Source organism: Triticum aestivum, chromosome 1A (assembly GCF_018294505.1).
Source record: "Triticum aestivum cultivar Chinese Spring chromosome 1A, IWGSC CS RefSeq v2.1, whole genome shotgun sequence".
In the NCBI taxonomy this organism is placed as follows: domain Eukaryota; kingdom Viridiplantae; phylum Streptophyta; class Magnoliopsida; order Poales; family Poaceae; genus Triticum; species Triticum aestivum.
In genome coordinates this window covers 417,384,661-417,400,552 of record NC_057794.1, presented here as the reverse complement: position 1 = coordinate 417,400,552, position 15,892 = coordinate 417,384,661, and the positions used below count along the sequence as shown (strand labels likewise).

At 46.6% G+C, this 15,892-nt stretch overlaps 1 long non-coding RNA gene across 2 annotated transcripts; it reads right to left on the bottom strand.

The window, feature by feature from the left end:
* Positions 1–9,857: 9,857 nt before the first annotated feature.
* Positions 9,858–13,405, bottom strand: LOC123141050 (uncharacterized). Of its 2 annotated transcripts, XR_006470172.1 has the most exons (4): positions 12,870–13,405; positions 11,825–12,049; positions 10,585–10,661; positions 9,858–10,150 (listed from the first exon to the last, which is right to left on the bottom strand). It is a non-coding gene; the product is annotated as an uncharacterized lncRNA (long non-coding RNA). The 2 variants fall into 2 exon arrangements; XR_006470162.1 differs by lacking the exon at positions 10,585–10,661.
* Positions 13,406–15,892: the final 2,487 nt, after the last annotated feature.

The following is a 15,892-nucleotide window of genomic DNA, read 5'->3' as shown; positions in this document are numbered from 1 at the left end:
TTTGCATAAGTAGCAACCATATATGCTAGTGCTTGCTGCAGCTCCACCTCACTACCTTTCCTACCCATAAGCTTAAATAGACTTCATCGTGAGGGTGTGAGATTGCTGAGTCCCCGTGACTCACAGATTACTTCCAAAACCAGATGCAGGTGCCGATGATGCCAGTGCAGGGGATGCGACCGAACTCAAGTGGGAGTTCGACGAGGATTCGGGACGTTACTATGTTTCCTTTCCGGATGATCAGTAGAGGAGCCAAGTTGGGGCGATCGGGGATCTATGCATTTGGGGTTGTCTTTCTTTATTTGGTTCCGTAGTCGGACCTTGATTGTATTCTGGATGATATAATGCTATATTTATGTATTGTGTGAAGTGGCGATTGTAAGCCAACTCTTTATCCCTTCCTTATTCAGTACACGGGATGTGTAAAGATTACCCCTCTTCCGACATGCCTACTGTGCGGTTATGCCTCTAAGTCGTGCTCCGACACATGGGAGATATAGCCGCATCGTGGGTGTTATAGTCGGCGAGCCTGGGGCGGACGCCACCGACCCGATCGGTCACACGCTGTCGGCGGATGCCTGCCCTGAACCCGCCGTCATTGTTGCCCCGGCAGATGCTACGAACGTGCCTCCGATTGGGAACCCCCCGGAGTATTTCCTCGCCAGCGTCGCCGGGGAGCCGCCCGCCTCTTTGGTGTCTACTCCGGCCACCCATAGGGGAAAGGGACGCGTGCCAGTCGCGCCCACTCGTCGTAGTACCCGGCTCGACAAGAAGAAGGCAAAAGCCCCACACGGGGTTGCTACAGAGGCGGTCCAGGAGCTCATTGCCAAGGTTTGTGGTGTATTGGATCCGTCTGTTGGATACGACGACAAGGCCTAGCAGGCCTACCTCGACTTGTTCAACACCCTGCTCACGGCCCCCGTGGTCCAGGATATTGTTGGACTGGTAGCGCACGCCAAGGATATCAACCAGAAGAAGGCGCAAAAGAACAAGAAGAAGGCCGCCCAGGAGGTTGCAAATGATGTTGCCCAGGTCGCTGATGTGTAGGCTCCCTAGCTGCCATTGCTTGTTGGGCCCCTCTCCTGCGAGCATGATGTATCACTGTTCCTTTCCTACTCTTCGTTTTAGTCGTCCAGAACCATGTATCATCGCAACCGGAGGTCGCCTATCTTCCCTACATTGTGTCACCAAGCTCAAGTCTGCTAGCTGCACTTCATTCCGTTTCATTCTTTTTTCCTGGGCGCCTCCTGAAGTCTACATCCACCGTGCTACTTTTATGTTTCCCATATGGCGCAATCTGACATAAAAATCATCTGCTGGAACGTCCGTGGACTTAATTCACGTGCTCGCCATGATGCCGTTCGCTATATCGTTCGCGACTCCCACGCCTCCATTGTCTGTCTCCAAGAGACGAAGCTACAACTACTTGACGACTCCATCATCAGGGAGATGCTTGGCCCTTGCTTCACCGCCAATTACATTGTCTTTCCTGCATTCGGCACTAGAGGAGGAATGATCTTGGCCGCGTCAGACCGCTTCTTCACGCTGTTAGACTGCCAGGCTACTCCGGTCACCATCTTCACCTCTGTCTCCATGCTAAATGATAGCATTGCCAGGACCATCACTTGCGTCTATGGTCCTTAGGGTGAGTCGGAGAAGGTGGCTTTCATTGAGGAGTTGAGGGCTCTCTCTGCCACGACTGTAAGGCAGTGGCTTCTTTTGGGGGATTTCAATCTGATCACTAAAGCGGCGAACAAGAGCAACGCCAACATCAATCGCCGTCTCCTTGGGAAATTCCGCGGGGCCCTTGACTTCATGCAGCTAAAAGAGCTACGTATGTGTGGGAGGCGCTTCACCTGGTCCAATGAGCAAGCAAATCCGGTCATGACCAAGATTGACCATGTTTTCCACTCCGATGACTGGGATTTGCTCTTCCCAAATGCGCATCTCCAGGCCATCTCAATGACCTGCTCTGACCATGCCCCGCTATTCCTTCAGGGGTGCGTCGACAATGCGAGGAAGCCATCCTTCAAGTTTGAGGAGTTCTGGATGCGACTCCCCGGCTTCCATGATGCGGTCGCGGCCGCGTGGAACAAGCCCGTCCTATCCCGGGATGCCCTCCGTATGATTCATATCAAGTTGTGCCGAACCACGAAGGCTTTGCGCAAATGGCAAAAAGAGAGGGTTGGTGTTCTAAACACCCAGATTGCAGTGGCAAAGGAGATCATCTGGCGTCTGGACGTCGCCAAGGAAGGGCGGCCGCTGTCAGAACCTGAGAGGGTTTTGAGGAGACAACTCAAGGCTTCCTACCTTGGCCTTCTCGCCATCCAGAAGGTCAAGATGAGATAGAGCTCGCGTCTTAACTGGATCCATTTGGGGGATGCCACCACCAAGCTTTTCCATGCCCGAGCCAATGGAAGATGGCGCAAGAATTTATTTCAGACCATCAGGACCGACGTCGGGCTGGCAATTACAACTGAAGACAAGGAGCGGGCCCTCATCGACCACTTCCAAGATCACCTCTGAAGGCCGACACGGCGATCCAAATGCCTGGCCTGGGAGAACATCGGTATGCAGCGCCACGACCTATCTCAGCTGGATGCCCCGTTTGATGAAGAAGAGATCAAGGAGGTAGTTTTCTCTATGCCTTTGGTCAAGGCGTCAGGACGGACGGGTTCATTGGCGCCTTCTTCAAGTCCTACTAGGAGATTATCAAGACCGACGTCCTGGCCGCAATCCTACAACTAGCAGATCTATGGGGTGATTGCGTCGGGCTGATCAACTCGGCGAACATAATTCTGCTACCAAAGAAGGCAGACGCCACCAGGATGGGGGACTACCACCCAATCAGCCTCATCCATAGCATCTCGAAGATTTTCTCGAAGCTGTTAGCAAACCGGCTCGCCCCTCCGCTCCCCACGCTAGTCTCCAAGAGCCAGAGCGCCTTCGTGAAGAAATGGTGCATCCATGATAACTTCCTACATGTGCAGAACTTGGAAAAGGAGTTGCATCGCACGTCAACGCCTGGCCTCTTCCTCAAGCTGGACATCTCAAAGGCTTCGACTCTGTCGGTTGGGCTTACCTACTGGAGGTACTCGAGCAACTTGGTTTCAGTCAACATTGGCGGGACTGGATTTGCATGTCCTTGGCATCATCTTCTTCGCGGATTCTGCTAAATGGAAACCCGGGTCCCCCTTTTGCTCACGCTTGCGGCCTGCGTCAGGGTGACCCTATTTCCCCCATGCTTTTCATCCTTGCAATTGACCCGCTTCAGCTTATGCTTCGGGCTTCCTCCAACTCTGGGATTCTGCAGCCGATCAAGGCTCGTTCGGCTTCCTGCAGAATTTCACTTTACGCTGATGACGTGGGCATCTTTGCCAACCCTGTGAAGGAAGAATTGGACGCCATTGTGGGAATACTTGCCTGTTTTGGGGAGGCATCGGGTCTCATTACCAACGTGACCAAGATGGAGGTGTTCCCTATTCGCTGCTAGCAGATTGACCTCGCCCACATTTTATCGGGATTCCCTGTGAAGATCGCTGCATTCCCAACTAAGTATTTGGCCCTTCCCCTGCATACCTCAAGGCTCAAGCGGGTTCATCTTGAACCTCTCATAGACAAAGCAATGGGCAAGCTTCCGGGGTGGAAGGGAAAGAACCTTGCGAGGCCGGGAAGGGTCTCCTTGGCAAAGTCTGTGCTATGCGCCATGGCCACACATCACCTCACTGCGCTCCCTCTTCCGGCATGGGCCAACCATAAGCTTAGCAAGATCTCTCGCAACTTCATATGGCAAGGAGACAATTCCGAGAATGAGATCGGAGGGCACTCCCTGGTAAACTGGAAGACGGTGTGCAGGCCAAAGGCCCTAGGTGGGCTGGGAATCACAGACCTAGAGAGATTTGGTCGAGATCTCCACTTATGTTGGCCATGGCTAATATGGACCGACCCTGACCGTCAGTGGGTGGACTCTGCCCTACCCTGCGACAACTCGGATATGGCGCTATTCAGAGCTTCAACCTCCATCATGCTGGGTAACGGCCACAAAGCTCTGTTCTGGCATGATGACTGGACCAGAAAGGGTCCCCTTAGGATGCTGGCTCCCAGATTATACAAAATCTCCACAAGAAAGCAGAGAACAATGTCCAAGGAGCTTCACGAGGATAACTGGATCAGATCAGTCGCCCGCCTTCAGTCCCCCATACACCTGCAGGAATTCATCTCGATGGCATCTCTGACCTCCCAGGTTACACTGTCTACAGACAGGGAGGAATCCATCTCCTGGCGTTGGACTACAAATGGAATCTACTCCGCGGCTTCGGCATATACAGCCCAATTCTCTGGCTCCTTCCCCGGGTTCTCGCCGACGAAGATTTGGGAGGCACACGCGGAACCCAAATGCAAGCTCTTTTCCTGGCTGGTGCTCCATGGAAAGATCCTCATGGCCGACATGCTCGCTATTCGCAGATGGCCGCATGATCCTACATGCCCGCTGTGTTTGGGAGCACTGGAGACGGCAACTCACCTCTGTAGGGACTGCCCATTTGCGATTGCGGTTTGTCGCATGTTCAGGCATGGACCGGGGAGGCGCCGACGAACATGATGACAATTCCGCCTCCCATGGGAGTCTCCGACTGGTGGGATCGGCTCATCTGTCCCCTGTCCAAGGACGAAAGACGCTGGTGTAGCGGTCACTTCCTCTACACCATTTGGAATATCTGGAAGGAGCGCAACCGCCGGATATTCATCGGCACCCGCCTCACTCACCTGGAGGTGGCGGCCATCGCGCTCGACGACATAAGAATGCGGGCTTGCGCCTTTGGCAGGGCACAAGTGGAGACCGGCATTGGGTGATTTGGTTCACTTAGCATTCCACAATGGTTCTTATAAGGGTTTCGTCAGGTTTCCTCGGAAAAACATGTCATCTTTGTACATAAACCCTCTTTTTCGTCTGAAATGAAAAGGCAATGCTCTTGCCGGTTCCTCGAAAAAAAAGAAAAAAAGGAGAAATGCGTAGCAGCAGCGGGCTTTATGGACAGGCGCTATAGCTAATGTAGTAGTAGCGCTTTCCGTGGAACGCGTTGCTGCTACTTCCCACTTAAACAACCGTTTTCCTCTTCCCTAATGCCCACTTCCCCCAAATCCAACACGCGTGCGTCTGCTGTCACCGCCGTCATCGCCCAGCCGCCGCACGCTCTCCCGTCGCCCTCCGCACGCCGTCGACGTCGCCCCCGACCCCGACCTCGACGCCGCCCCTGACCTCGCTGCCGCCCCCGACCCCGACCTCGACGCCCGCCTACAACGCCGCCCTCGACCCCGTGCGCCCGCCGCCCCGACCCCGACCCCGTCCCCGACCTCGACGCCGCGTGCCCCTCTCCCTAACTCCGCCGGTGCCTGAGGTGAGCACGCCCTCCTCGTCCTCCTCCCCTACCTCTGCCTAGCTAGGGTTCTTAGGGTTAAATTTCAGAGTTCATCTAATTAGTTAGGGTTCATCAAATTAGATGCTAATTATGGCAGTAGTTGTTAAATAGAATTAGTTTTAGAGTTCATCAAATTAGTTAGGGTTAAATTTTAGAGTTCATCAAATTAGTTAGGGTTGAAATTTAGAGTTCATCAAATTAGTTAGGGTTCATTAAATTTTAGAGTTCATCAAATTAGTTAGGGTTAAATTTTAGACTTCATCTAACTAGTTTTTTTACTGTTTTTTAGTAAGTGTTTAATAGAATTAGTAAGACAATTAATATAACTAGTTGAACTAGTCTATTTTTAGTAAAAACTAGTTTATTTTTATTTATAGTAAGTGCTTAATTGAACTAGTTGAGTTAATACAACTATTTTATTTTTAGTACGAAAATTAATAGAACTAGTTTAGTTTTTTTTAGTTAAAGCAATTATTCCCGTATCGACGTCGATGATGCCTAGCCCGCATCCTCGTCGTCGAGTCGGTGAAGGACACCTGTGTCACCAGATGGGACATGTCTGGGACTAGGCTCCGTTGGGGTGGTACTAGGAGGCGCTACCTACCGGGGGCGCAGGTTGGTGAGGAGTTAGCCCGTCGTTGACCCGAACCTTCTTTGGTGGCGGTCGCGTGGGCTAGTGATGGTCCAGAGGCTTGAGGACCCCGCGGAGATGGTGCGTTACCGTGTTAGTGAGGAGGACGCGCACGTCCGTCGCTACTTGTTTGCGTTGGAGCACAGGTTCTCCAATACCTGGCAGGTTATCCACGGATCTCACTGGAGCTATGATCCTGTGATGGTTCCTTCTCTATGGGTGTCCACCGCCCGCGCCAATACCCGTCGTGCACTAGGGTTTTAGTTGTATTAGTGATGTTATATGTATGATACTATTCAGGATGTATTAGTGATAATATTCGATGATGTACGGACGCATGAGATGATTTACTTTTGCTTATTGAATGCATGCTAATTTGAATACTTATTTATTTTACGATTTGGTTTTGCTTCTTGAATGATCATGTCAATATGAGTCCTATAAGATATTTTGAAATGTATATCTTGTGTTGCTCAAATAGGATATGTGCTTGCCAAAGTGGCCGGTCATGTTTGCAGGTTACACCTCTGAATGGCCTATGTTTTGCCGGAGTGTTGATTCATTTCCGTTCCGGCAAATTTCAGGCGCTTGATATGTCCTATTTTAGCAAAGGTCATGCCAGAATTTTCTGTGAATTTTGGCATGACTTGTGCCAGAATATGTAGGAAATATCGAGTGCCCCTGATTTGTGTGTTGAGTATCCTGGTAGTTGCCTTCGATCGATTTTCAATTAATGCTTCAACTATGAACATAGGAAATGTCTGATGACGAAAAGGATTTCGGTATTTGCGAATACTGCGAAGACGAGCGCGGCATGTGCGACAGAATCTTCCTAGATGATGATAGGCGCTTCAGCATCAAGCTAGACGAGAGATTTGAAGTGGATACAGTAAGTCACAACGACAAGTCTTTTTTCGTAATTAAGCATGACATCTGCTTCATTTGCTTCAACTTATAAATAATTTTTTTTACTATTCAACTAGCATATCCCCTGCCATGCAAGAGTTTTTGTCTTGGATAAGATATGTTTCAGTCCTATGAAAACTACTATGGAGGTAAACAAAGTTAACTTGAAGACCGAGCATGGTTATACTTTCCATGCAAAATTATACAACACAGACACCTACACCTATTTTGAATGCAAAACATGGCAAGCACTATGCAAGGCTTATGCATTTGAGCATGATATGGTTATCACCTTTGATATTCATCCCGAAGATGATATTGAAGGTAATATCGACATCTGGGTCGATGTGCAGACGCCTCCAGTTATACCATTATGTCAGTTTCTCAACCATATTTATGTCTTTGATATTGTTTATTCAAAAATAGTTTACAACTAATTTCTATTGACAGCTTATTTCCATTCAAGCAAACATGTCCTGCACTTGGTAGACATGACCGTCCACTGTCCCGATGCTGAACTAAACTGCGAGGAGATAGGTCATTATGTTTCATGGCTTGAGGATCTTCATTCTGTCAAGACAAATTATTTTCCTGGACTTCAAAATCTTAGTACTCAAAACGTGTGATGAATAGTGTTCGTACTGAACTACGGTAACATCTATTTAGGAAAGATGGTAAGATTTTTACTATTTGTCCATAGTGCATCTTTTGCATACATTATTGTTTAAGCTAAACTTCATTGCTAAGTATGTTACTATACGATCTTCTTCAACAGGGACTCCCGATGAATGTTGTGCCTCATTAGAATGAGACTAAAGGTCGCATGAGAATTGTTAGCTTACGGCCAAGATTTCCTACAATGCACTTTAGTGCATTCAGGATTTCTAATAGCGAGGAATGCTTAATAGTGAAAGACTGGAGCAAAATTGTGAATTATCGCAGAGAAGTACTAGGGGCAGTAATCAGAAGCGCAACCCACGATTAGGAGACAGGTTCATCTACATGCTCCAACTTGATGAAGCAGGAGTGCTACACATGTTTTATGTTATTTTAGCTGAGAGAGAGCAGCATGAGTGATTAGCTAGCTAGAAATGAGTTATGATGATTAAGTAGCTAGTGTTGGTTGTAATGACTATGATGATTATTATTAGCTAGTGTTGGTGGTGATTAGATAGCTACTACAGCTAGTGTTGGTGGTGATTAGCTAGCTAGAATGAGTTTGAAGATGATGATGTGTGCTACACTATGACTATGATGATTAAATAGCTACTGTTGGTGGTAATGACTATGATGATGATTAAATAGCTTGTGTTAGCCGATTAGATTCAAGTGGAGGCAACATGTGGTGCACATCGAAAGTACTACTAGTCCAAACTAGATCAAGTTTGGATTAGTAGTATACTTTTGACATGCACCACATGTTCCCTCCACTTAAACCTAATCCACCTTCATTTGACACACTGTTATGGACATATTGATATAACAACCTCATAATTGGTATTGTACCAAAATTTGTATAACGGCGTATAAATACACTAAAATTTGAAAAAAAAAGAATACTAGTAGCGATAGAGAGTAAACACGCTACAACTAGCTATATTAGCAGTAGCGCTGGAGTGAACAAACACTGCTGCTATATGTCTTAGCAGTAGCGCGCGTAGCACACGCTACTGCTAAGGAATAGCTATAGTGCCTTATCAGTAGCGCATCCTCCCGCGCTACTGATATGCAAAATACCGCGCTACTACTAAGGTTTTCCCTAGTAGTGATGACTTATACATGTTCCTCGGACTATGAGATTATGCAACTCCCAAATACCGAAGGAACACCTTGTGTGCTATCAAATGTCACAACGTAACTGGGTGATTATAAAGATGCTCTCCAGGTGTCTCCGATGGTGTTTGTTGAGTTGGCATAGATCAAGATTAGGATTTGTCACTCCGAGTATCGAAGAGGTATCTCTAGGCCCTCTCGATAATGCACATCACTATAAGCCTTGCAAGTAATGTGACTAATGAGTTAGTTACGAGATGATGTATTACAGAATGAGTAAATATACTTGCCGGTAACAAGATTGAACTAGGTATTGAGATACCGACGATCGAATCTCGGGCAAGTAACATACCGATGACAAAGGGAACAACATATATTGTTATGCGGTTTGACCGATAAAAATCTTCGTAGAATATGTAGGAACCAATATGAGCATCTAGGTTCCGCTATTGGTTACTGACTGGAGATGAGCCTCGGGCATGTCTACATAGTTTTCGAACCCATAGGGTCTGCACGCTTAACATTCTGTGATGATTTGTATTATGAGTTATGTGATTTGATGACCGGAGTTTGTCCGGAGTCCCGGTTGAGATCGGGGACATGACGAGGTGTCTCGAAATTGTTGAGACGTAAAGATCGATATATTGGAAGGCTATATTCGGACATCGGCAAGGTTCCGAGTGATTCGGGTATTTTTCAGAGTACTCACTACACCACAACACTGATGTAAGGGCAGAAAAACTGCTGGGAGAAGACTCTTTAAAGGGCAGACAAACTGCCGGGACAGTGGTTCTCCCGGCAGATAGAACTGCCATGAGAACGGCTGGTGAGGATTACTTCTCCCGGCAGATAAACTTCTCCCGGCAGTTTTTCTGCCCTGACCCTTGTATTTGCCGGTAGTTAATTTTCTCCCGGCAGATTGGTCTAGGCATGTGAAACTACAATTACCGGCAGTTAAGCCGCCAGCACAAGCATGTTTACCTGGCAGATATTATGCCAACATGTTAATTTCACTAGTGAAATGTTCTAGGCATCCCTATTATGTAATATCCATCCATTATATATGTCCAGACAATCAAGACATATCACACAATTTATACACGCACTTCAATCAATGTAACATATAGGCCTCATCGAAAACCTTAAACTTCATTTGATAAACATAACGACAATATATACAGAGGTTGTGCCACGAAAGGAGTACATATATATGTTTACCCCACAACCAAACTAAAGTAGTGCCACAAAAGATGTACATATGCTTCTAGATGTGTGCCACACAGCCAAACCACCACCAAAATGAGCAGAGCAAATGTCTAGGTTCAACAAACAAGACGCAGGACATTGTAGGTCTTCCAAATCTTCATCAGCTTGAAAATCTTCCAAACCTTAGTGAACTTGTGCACCTTTGGGAAATCTGCAGCTGCCATAGATCGTACTATGTTACATACAACAGCAGCATTCAGAACTTAAGGAAGATGTTACAACAATCACATACAACAGCCGCATATTTTCTGAAATATAGAGCAACCAATAACATCTCTAGACTAATCTCTACTATAGTAGAGAACGTGTCCATTTTTATCATCTTAACAGTAGCAAGCTTATCTTCTCATCAAAATGTAATGTGCAAAGTCTATAAACAGGAAGATGTGACAACAACCACATACAACAGCCGTATATGTTCTGAAACATAGAGCAACTAGTAACATCTCTAGAGTAATCTCTACTTTAGTAGAGAACATGTCCATTTTTTATCATCTTGACAGTAGCAAGCTTCTCTTACTTCTCATCTGAATATAGTGTGCAAAGTCTGTACAGATATTAACAAATATCAACAGTAATTAGTAGGTGTACCTATCTTGTACAGCAGAAGTGACGCTATTCCTGTACCGAAGTAAAGCGAACAGAATTGATGACTATTTGATTGTCTTCTGCATTTGGAAACACAAGCACGAGGCCACAATCACACACTAAATATTACACAAGCGCATTTTGAAGCTACTGTGTTGAACAAGCGCATATGCAAAGTTACAGCTGCAGCTTCAAGCAGGATCGGGAAATAGAGTGATATAAGTTACTGCAATAAGCAAATTGGTATAAGCAGGTTGCATGCGCTAAGTTAGTGTACTAGCCAGTGAATTAAATTAGCTTGTATTTGAGCTTGCTTTTCCTTCTAAGCTCTCTACATGTACTACACAAAATAAGAGGGAAACTAGCTGGAGAAATTAAGGTCCCCTAAATGGTATCCGATTAGTGACAAGCACACAGATTTAATCCAGTGAAACACTACAAACATTTGGTTCAATAAACAATTTTTATTGGTTCACTTTCCTACATCTCGCACAAGTTGAATTAGCCTAGAAAATAAAACCAAGGCTTTCTACAAACAAATAAGCTGAAATAATTCATGTAACATGAAAGAAAGAGGATCCAATTATGAGAAATGACTCAAATTATCTTTTTTATACATGTTGTAGGAGTATCTATATGTACAGAAGTTAATCATTATCCTTGCGAGATCAGAGAATCAGATTTATTCAACTGACATCTCTACAAAATCATGGCTGATGGACACAAAAGCCCACTTCTAAAGAACTATAATGACACTTCCAAGTACAATTCTGGATGTATAGTAAATAGTAAGCAGTAAAATGCAAGGTCAAACAAAATTTACACATGAGATGCTTCCTTTTCCCCCAAAACTGCATGCCAAGCATATCATGTTTATACTCATGAAACATAGCACGATGCAGTGTAAAAATAAAATAAACTAAATAACCATTATAAATTCACACCAAGAAGTAGAGCTAATTTTGCTGGCTGCTACACACTGGCATTAAAGACAATAAACAAGAGCTTAAAATGTCACCGCAGACCACTAGCATGTGAGCGCCTATCTAGTTCACTATAATTATAATCTGCAATTATAAGTTAGTACAGTTTATATCAAAACTTTGACATCTTTGTACTGAAGTTTGTTATTTGCAAAGCTATTCCCGAGGTTCAACAAACAAACATAATACATTATCATTCCACCACTTAAAAGAGCCAAATTATGGGAACTGAAAAGAAAATTAATGGCATGGTATATCACCTTCTTCCTTTTAGTTTGTCACTGACTAGCTGGGCTCCAAATTCTTCATTTATATTTGAAAATGTAAGGCGGCCAAACCGTTCAAAATCCTCGCCGTTTGTTGTTCTAATTCTCGCTAGCCTCTCTTCCTCTCGTTCTTGAACATTGTCTTAGTCTCTTTCTTGTTCCATTCTTCCTCTCGTTCTTCAACATTGTCTTAGTATCTTTCTTGTTCCATTCTTTTTCCTAAAAAGAAAATTAATGGCACATTATATGTCAAGTATGTAAGCATGTAGCTGTTGGGAAGGCCTCTTTTAGCAACTCTAGCATCATGTCAGAACTTTTATGAAACCAACCTCCAAGAGATTTGATATGCAGTAACCTAACAACAAAACGTAGCTTTAAGAAGGTTGTGTGCACCCTGGATAAAGCTCCCCGCTATCATCAGCTATGAATTGTCGAAAAGCATCCGCATCACGCTTCTTTTTCTTTTAGAAGGGGGATCAATGCTGCCTGGCTCTACATCCTCGTGAATTGGATCCTCCCCACCGCCACTATCACGCAAATCCCCAAGTAGGTGTGCCATATCATGAATCATTTCAAACATCTCTGTCATAATTATCTAGTGACAAAATGCATGTCATTCATATCTAGTACAAGCAAGGATAAATACAATATGGACCAGGAATGCTCTAGCACAATAGAATAGTCAATTGAAACATGTCATTTCAGGAACAACAAAAACTAAAATAGTAGTAAGAATATCATTATTTATATCATAAAAACAAAACACTTGTTCTGTCCACAAATCCGATTTTGCAAAACACAAACAGAGAAGCTACAACTTTGAGGCATCAACTAAACACAAAAAACAATTCTTGTAAAACCTAGGACTAATCATCTGCCAAGTACACAGATTAAACTAACCCATCTAACAATTTTGGATGTTTGGATTGAATCATCTGCCAAGTTCACACATTGGAATGAACCATCTAACAATTGTAGAAGTCAGAACTGAATCCAAGTACACAATTTGAACTAAACCTTGGCTGCAAAGAAATCTCACCAAATACTCTTGATGGGGCAGAGGAGGCAGACAGAGGATGTTGATGTGGTAGTGAGCTGGTCACGGGAGAAGAGGGATGCTCCGCTGCTTGGGGGATCGGAGAGGACGTCGAGGAGGCAATCCCGCTCGGTGCTCGCCTGCTCAGGTGGAGGGAGGAGGCCTGCTTGGGGAGGAGTTCTGCGGTGGAGTCGCTCGGCGACAGTGGTCGTCCGTGGGGGTGCTCCGTGCTCGACAGCGCTGATGTGGGGTGGTTGGGGGCAAAGGCGGCAGTGGTCGGACTGTCGAGGTGGAGGGCTGCAGGCAGGGGGCTGGGGGCGGTGACGGGCGACGGGGCTGTGTTGGTGCGGGCCACCGGCTGCAGAACTCGGGATCTAGGGCGGCCGGCGGTGGTGGGGTAGCTAGGGGTGGCGACGGGGCTGTGGTGGTGGGGGGGGCGTCGGCGGCAGGGCTGTGGTTGTGGGGGATGCCGGCGGTAGTGCTCGGGGTCGATCTAGGGCGGCCGGCGCGGTCAGTGGAGGGGGATTTGGGGGAAGTTGTTTGGGGGTGGCTACAGTCTGGAGGAGGGCCGGCGCGTCTAGTTCTTTCCGGCCAAAAGTTTTTTTCTTTGTCTACTGCGCGCCTTTCCCTCGATTACGCGCGCTTAGGCCCGAACGATAATTTCGGTTTCGCGCTGAAGGCGGACCCCGACAGATAATGGGCCGTAGGAGAGTTCTCCCGGCAGATATGACGCCCTCAAGTGTACCGGCAGTTTCAATGCCCTCACTGCTGCTGTTCTCCCGGCAGTTTCTTTGCCTGGAACTACGTGTACCGGCAGTTATAAATGTCCCGGCAGTACTTTTGTCCCTGTTTTGATACTTCTCCCGGCAGTTAATTGCCCCCAATCAAGTGTTGTGGTGTAGTGATTGGAGAGTTACGGGAATTCATATTGGGCCTTAATGGGCCATACGGGAAAGGAGAGAATGGCCTCAAGGGTGGTCGTGCCTCTTCCCCATGGACTGGTCCCAATTGGACTAGGGAAAGTGGGCGCCCCCTTGAAAGTGCAACTATCCCTGTGTGGTTTTGGTAATTCCTAACAACATATAGCCCATTGAGCTAATGCTATTTCAAGATAAATATTTCAGGAAAGCTTAATGTTTTGTATGGCATGGATCAGAAAGTGGACCCCTCAAAATACTAAGAACACATGTTGGCTCAAGCTCAAGACTCTACATTTTACTTTTAGTGATCCAAGATCACATTGAGTCCATACACTACAAAAAAATACACTTCCGTGATGATACGTGTTTGTCACAGTAGGTCGCATTTTTTGTCATGCATGTACATCCATGACAAATTTATGACACAATCAAGATAGTCATACCTGTGCTGTCGTAGAAGTGTTCCATGACATTACCAAAATTATCATCACGGAAGTGTCCACTTCCATGACGATAAATCGCGCGTCATAGAAGTGCTTTCGTCAAGGGTGACCGACACGTGGCATCCACCGTAACGGAACGCCGTTAAGCTATCGGGTCGGGTTTTGGATCCGATAACCCGTTAACAGCCCCGACCAATGGGGATTTTCCACGTGTAAAATCATCATTGGCTGGAGGAGACACGTGTCAGGTCCGCGTTGGCACAGGTGTCACTCATCCAATGGGCGAGACGCGCCTATGATATGTTGACACGTGGACCGGCCCATCAAGTTTAAATGGGCCGGCCCAACTGAAGGCCCACAAGATTTTGCGGACCATAATGGGCCGGCCCAGCTAAAGGCCCACGAGATTTTGCGGACCATAATGGGCTGGCCCAGCTAAAGGCCCACAAGATTTTGCGGGCCATAATGGGCCGGCCCAGGTAAAGGCCCACAAGATTTTTGTGTGCCATAATGGGCCGGCCCAGGTAAAGGCCCACAAGATTCTTGCGGATCATAATGGGCCGGCCCAGCTAAAGGCCCACGAGATTTCGCCGACATTAATGGGCCGGCCCAGCTGTAGGCCCACAAGATTTTGAGGACCCTAGTAGGCCGGCCCATTAACTGGCTGCCATGTTTTGGGCCAAATGCCGGCCCATATTTGATCCGGTCCATTAATGGCCTGCCACGCTCCGGGCCTAATAGTGGCCCATATGAGATCCGGCCCGTTAAAAGCCTACCACGTTCTGGGCCAAATTACGGCCCAGATCAGGTCCGGCCCTTTAAGAGGCTTTGGGCTCAATTATGGCCCATATCAGATTCGGCCCGTCAACTGGACACTATGCTTTTGGGCCCACTTGCTAAAGGCCCACTTAGTAATTCGGCCTGATATTAGTTTTGGCCTGTTAAGGGCCCGTTTAACATTTCGGCCCTATATTAATTTCGGCCTGTTAAAAGCCCGTCATATAGTTGGGCCTAACTACGGCCCGGTTTGCATCCGGCCTGCTCGCAGCCGATATCTGATTGGGCCAAACAAGGACCGAGACAATTTTGGCCTGTTAAAAGCCCGTGATTTGATTCGCACAATCATGGGCCGGGGTTCATTTCGGGCTGCTGCCGGCCCGTGAGCTGTTCGGCACGTTTCAGGCCCAACCTACATCGTGATTGCATGACGGCCCGATTATGTACCGTAATTTTACGGTTTGGCCGGTTTACTGCGAAGACAGGATATATATACAGTAAAATAACTGCAGCATCGTGAATAAGAAAAAACCTAGACTATACAATAAAGAAATTACGGCATATTACATCCACTGGGCATCAAAGTTCGCCACTATGATAATAAAGCACAAGCAGACAGCAGATTACATACACTGGGCATCAAAGATCGCCACCAGTGCAAATAAACACGCCGACAAAATAATATACAAAACCGACAGCACTTCAATAGAGTTCAAGAAAGGTTAGCCCTGCTGGGGAGCTGCAGCGCAAGCAGCTGAGCAAGATGATGAGACTGCGCTTGTTCAACACTTATATCTTCCTCACTCTGAAAGATAAACAAGCAGACAGATGACAGGTTTTGCACATAAAAGTATCAGTGCTGACAATTCATCACATTTCTTACTGA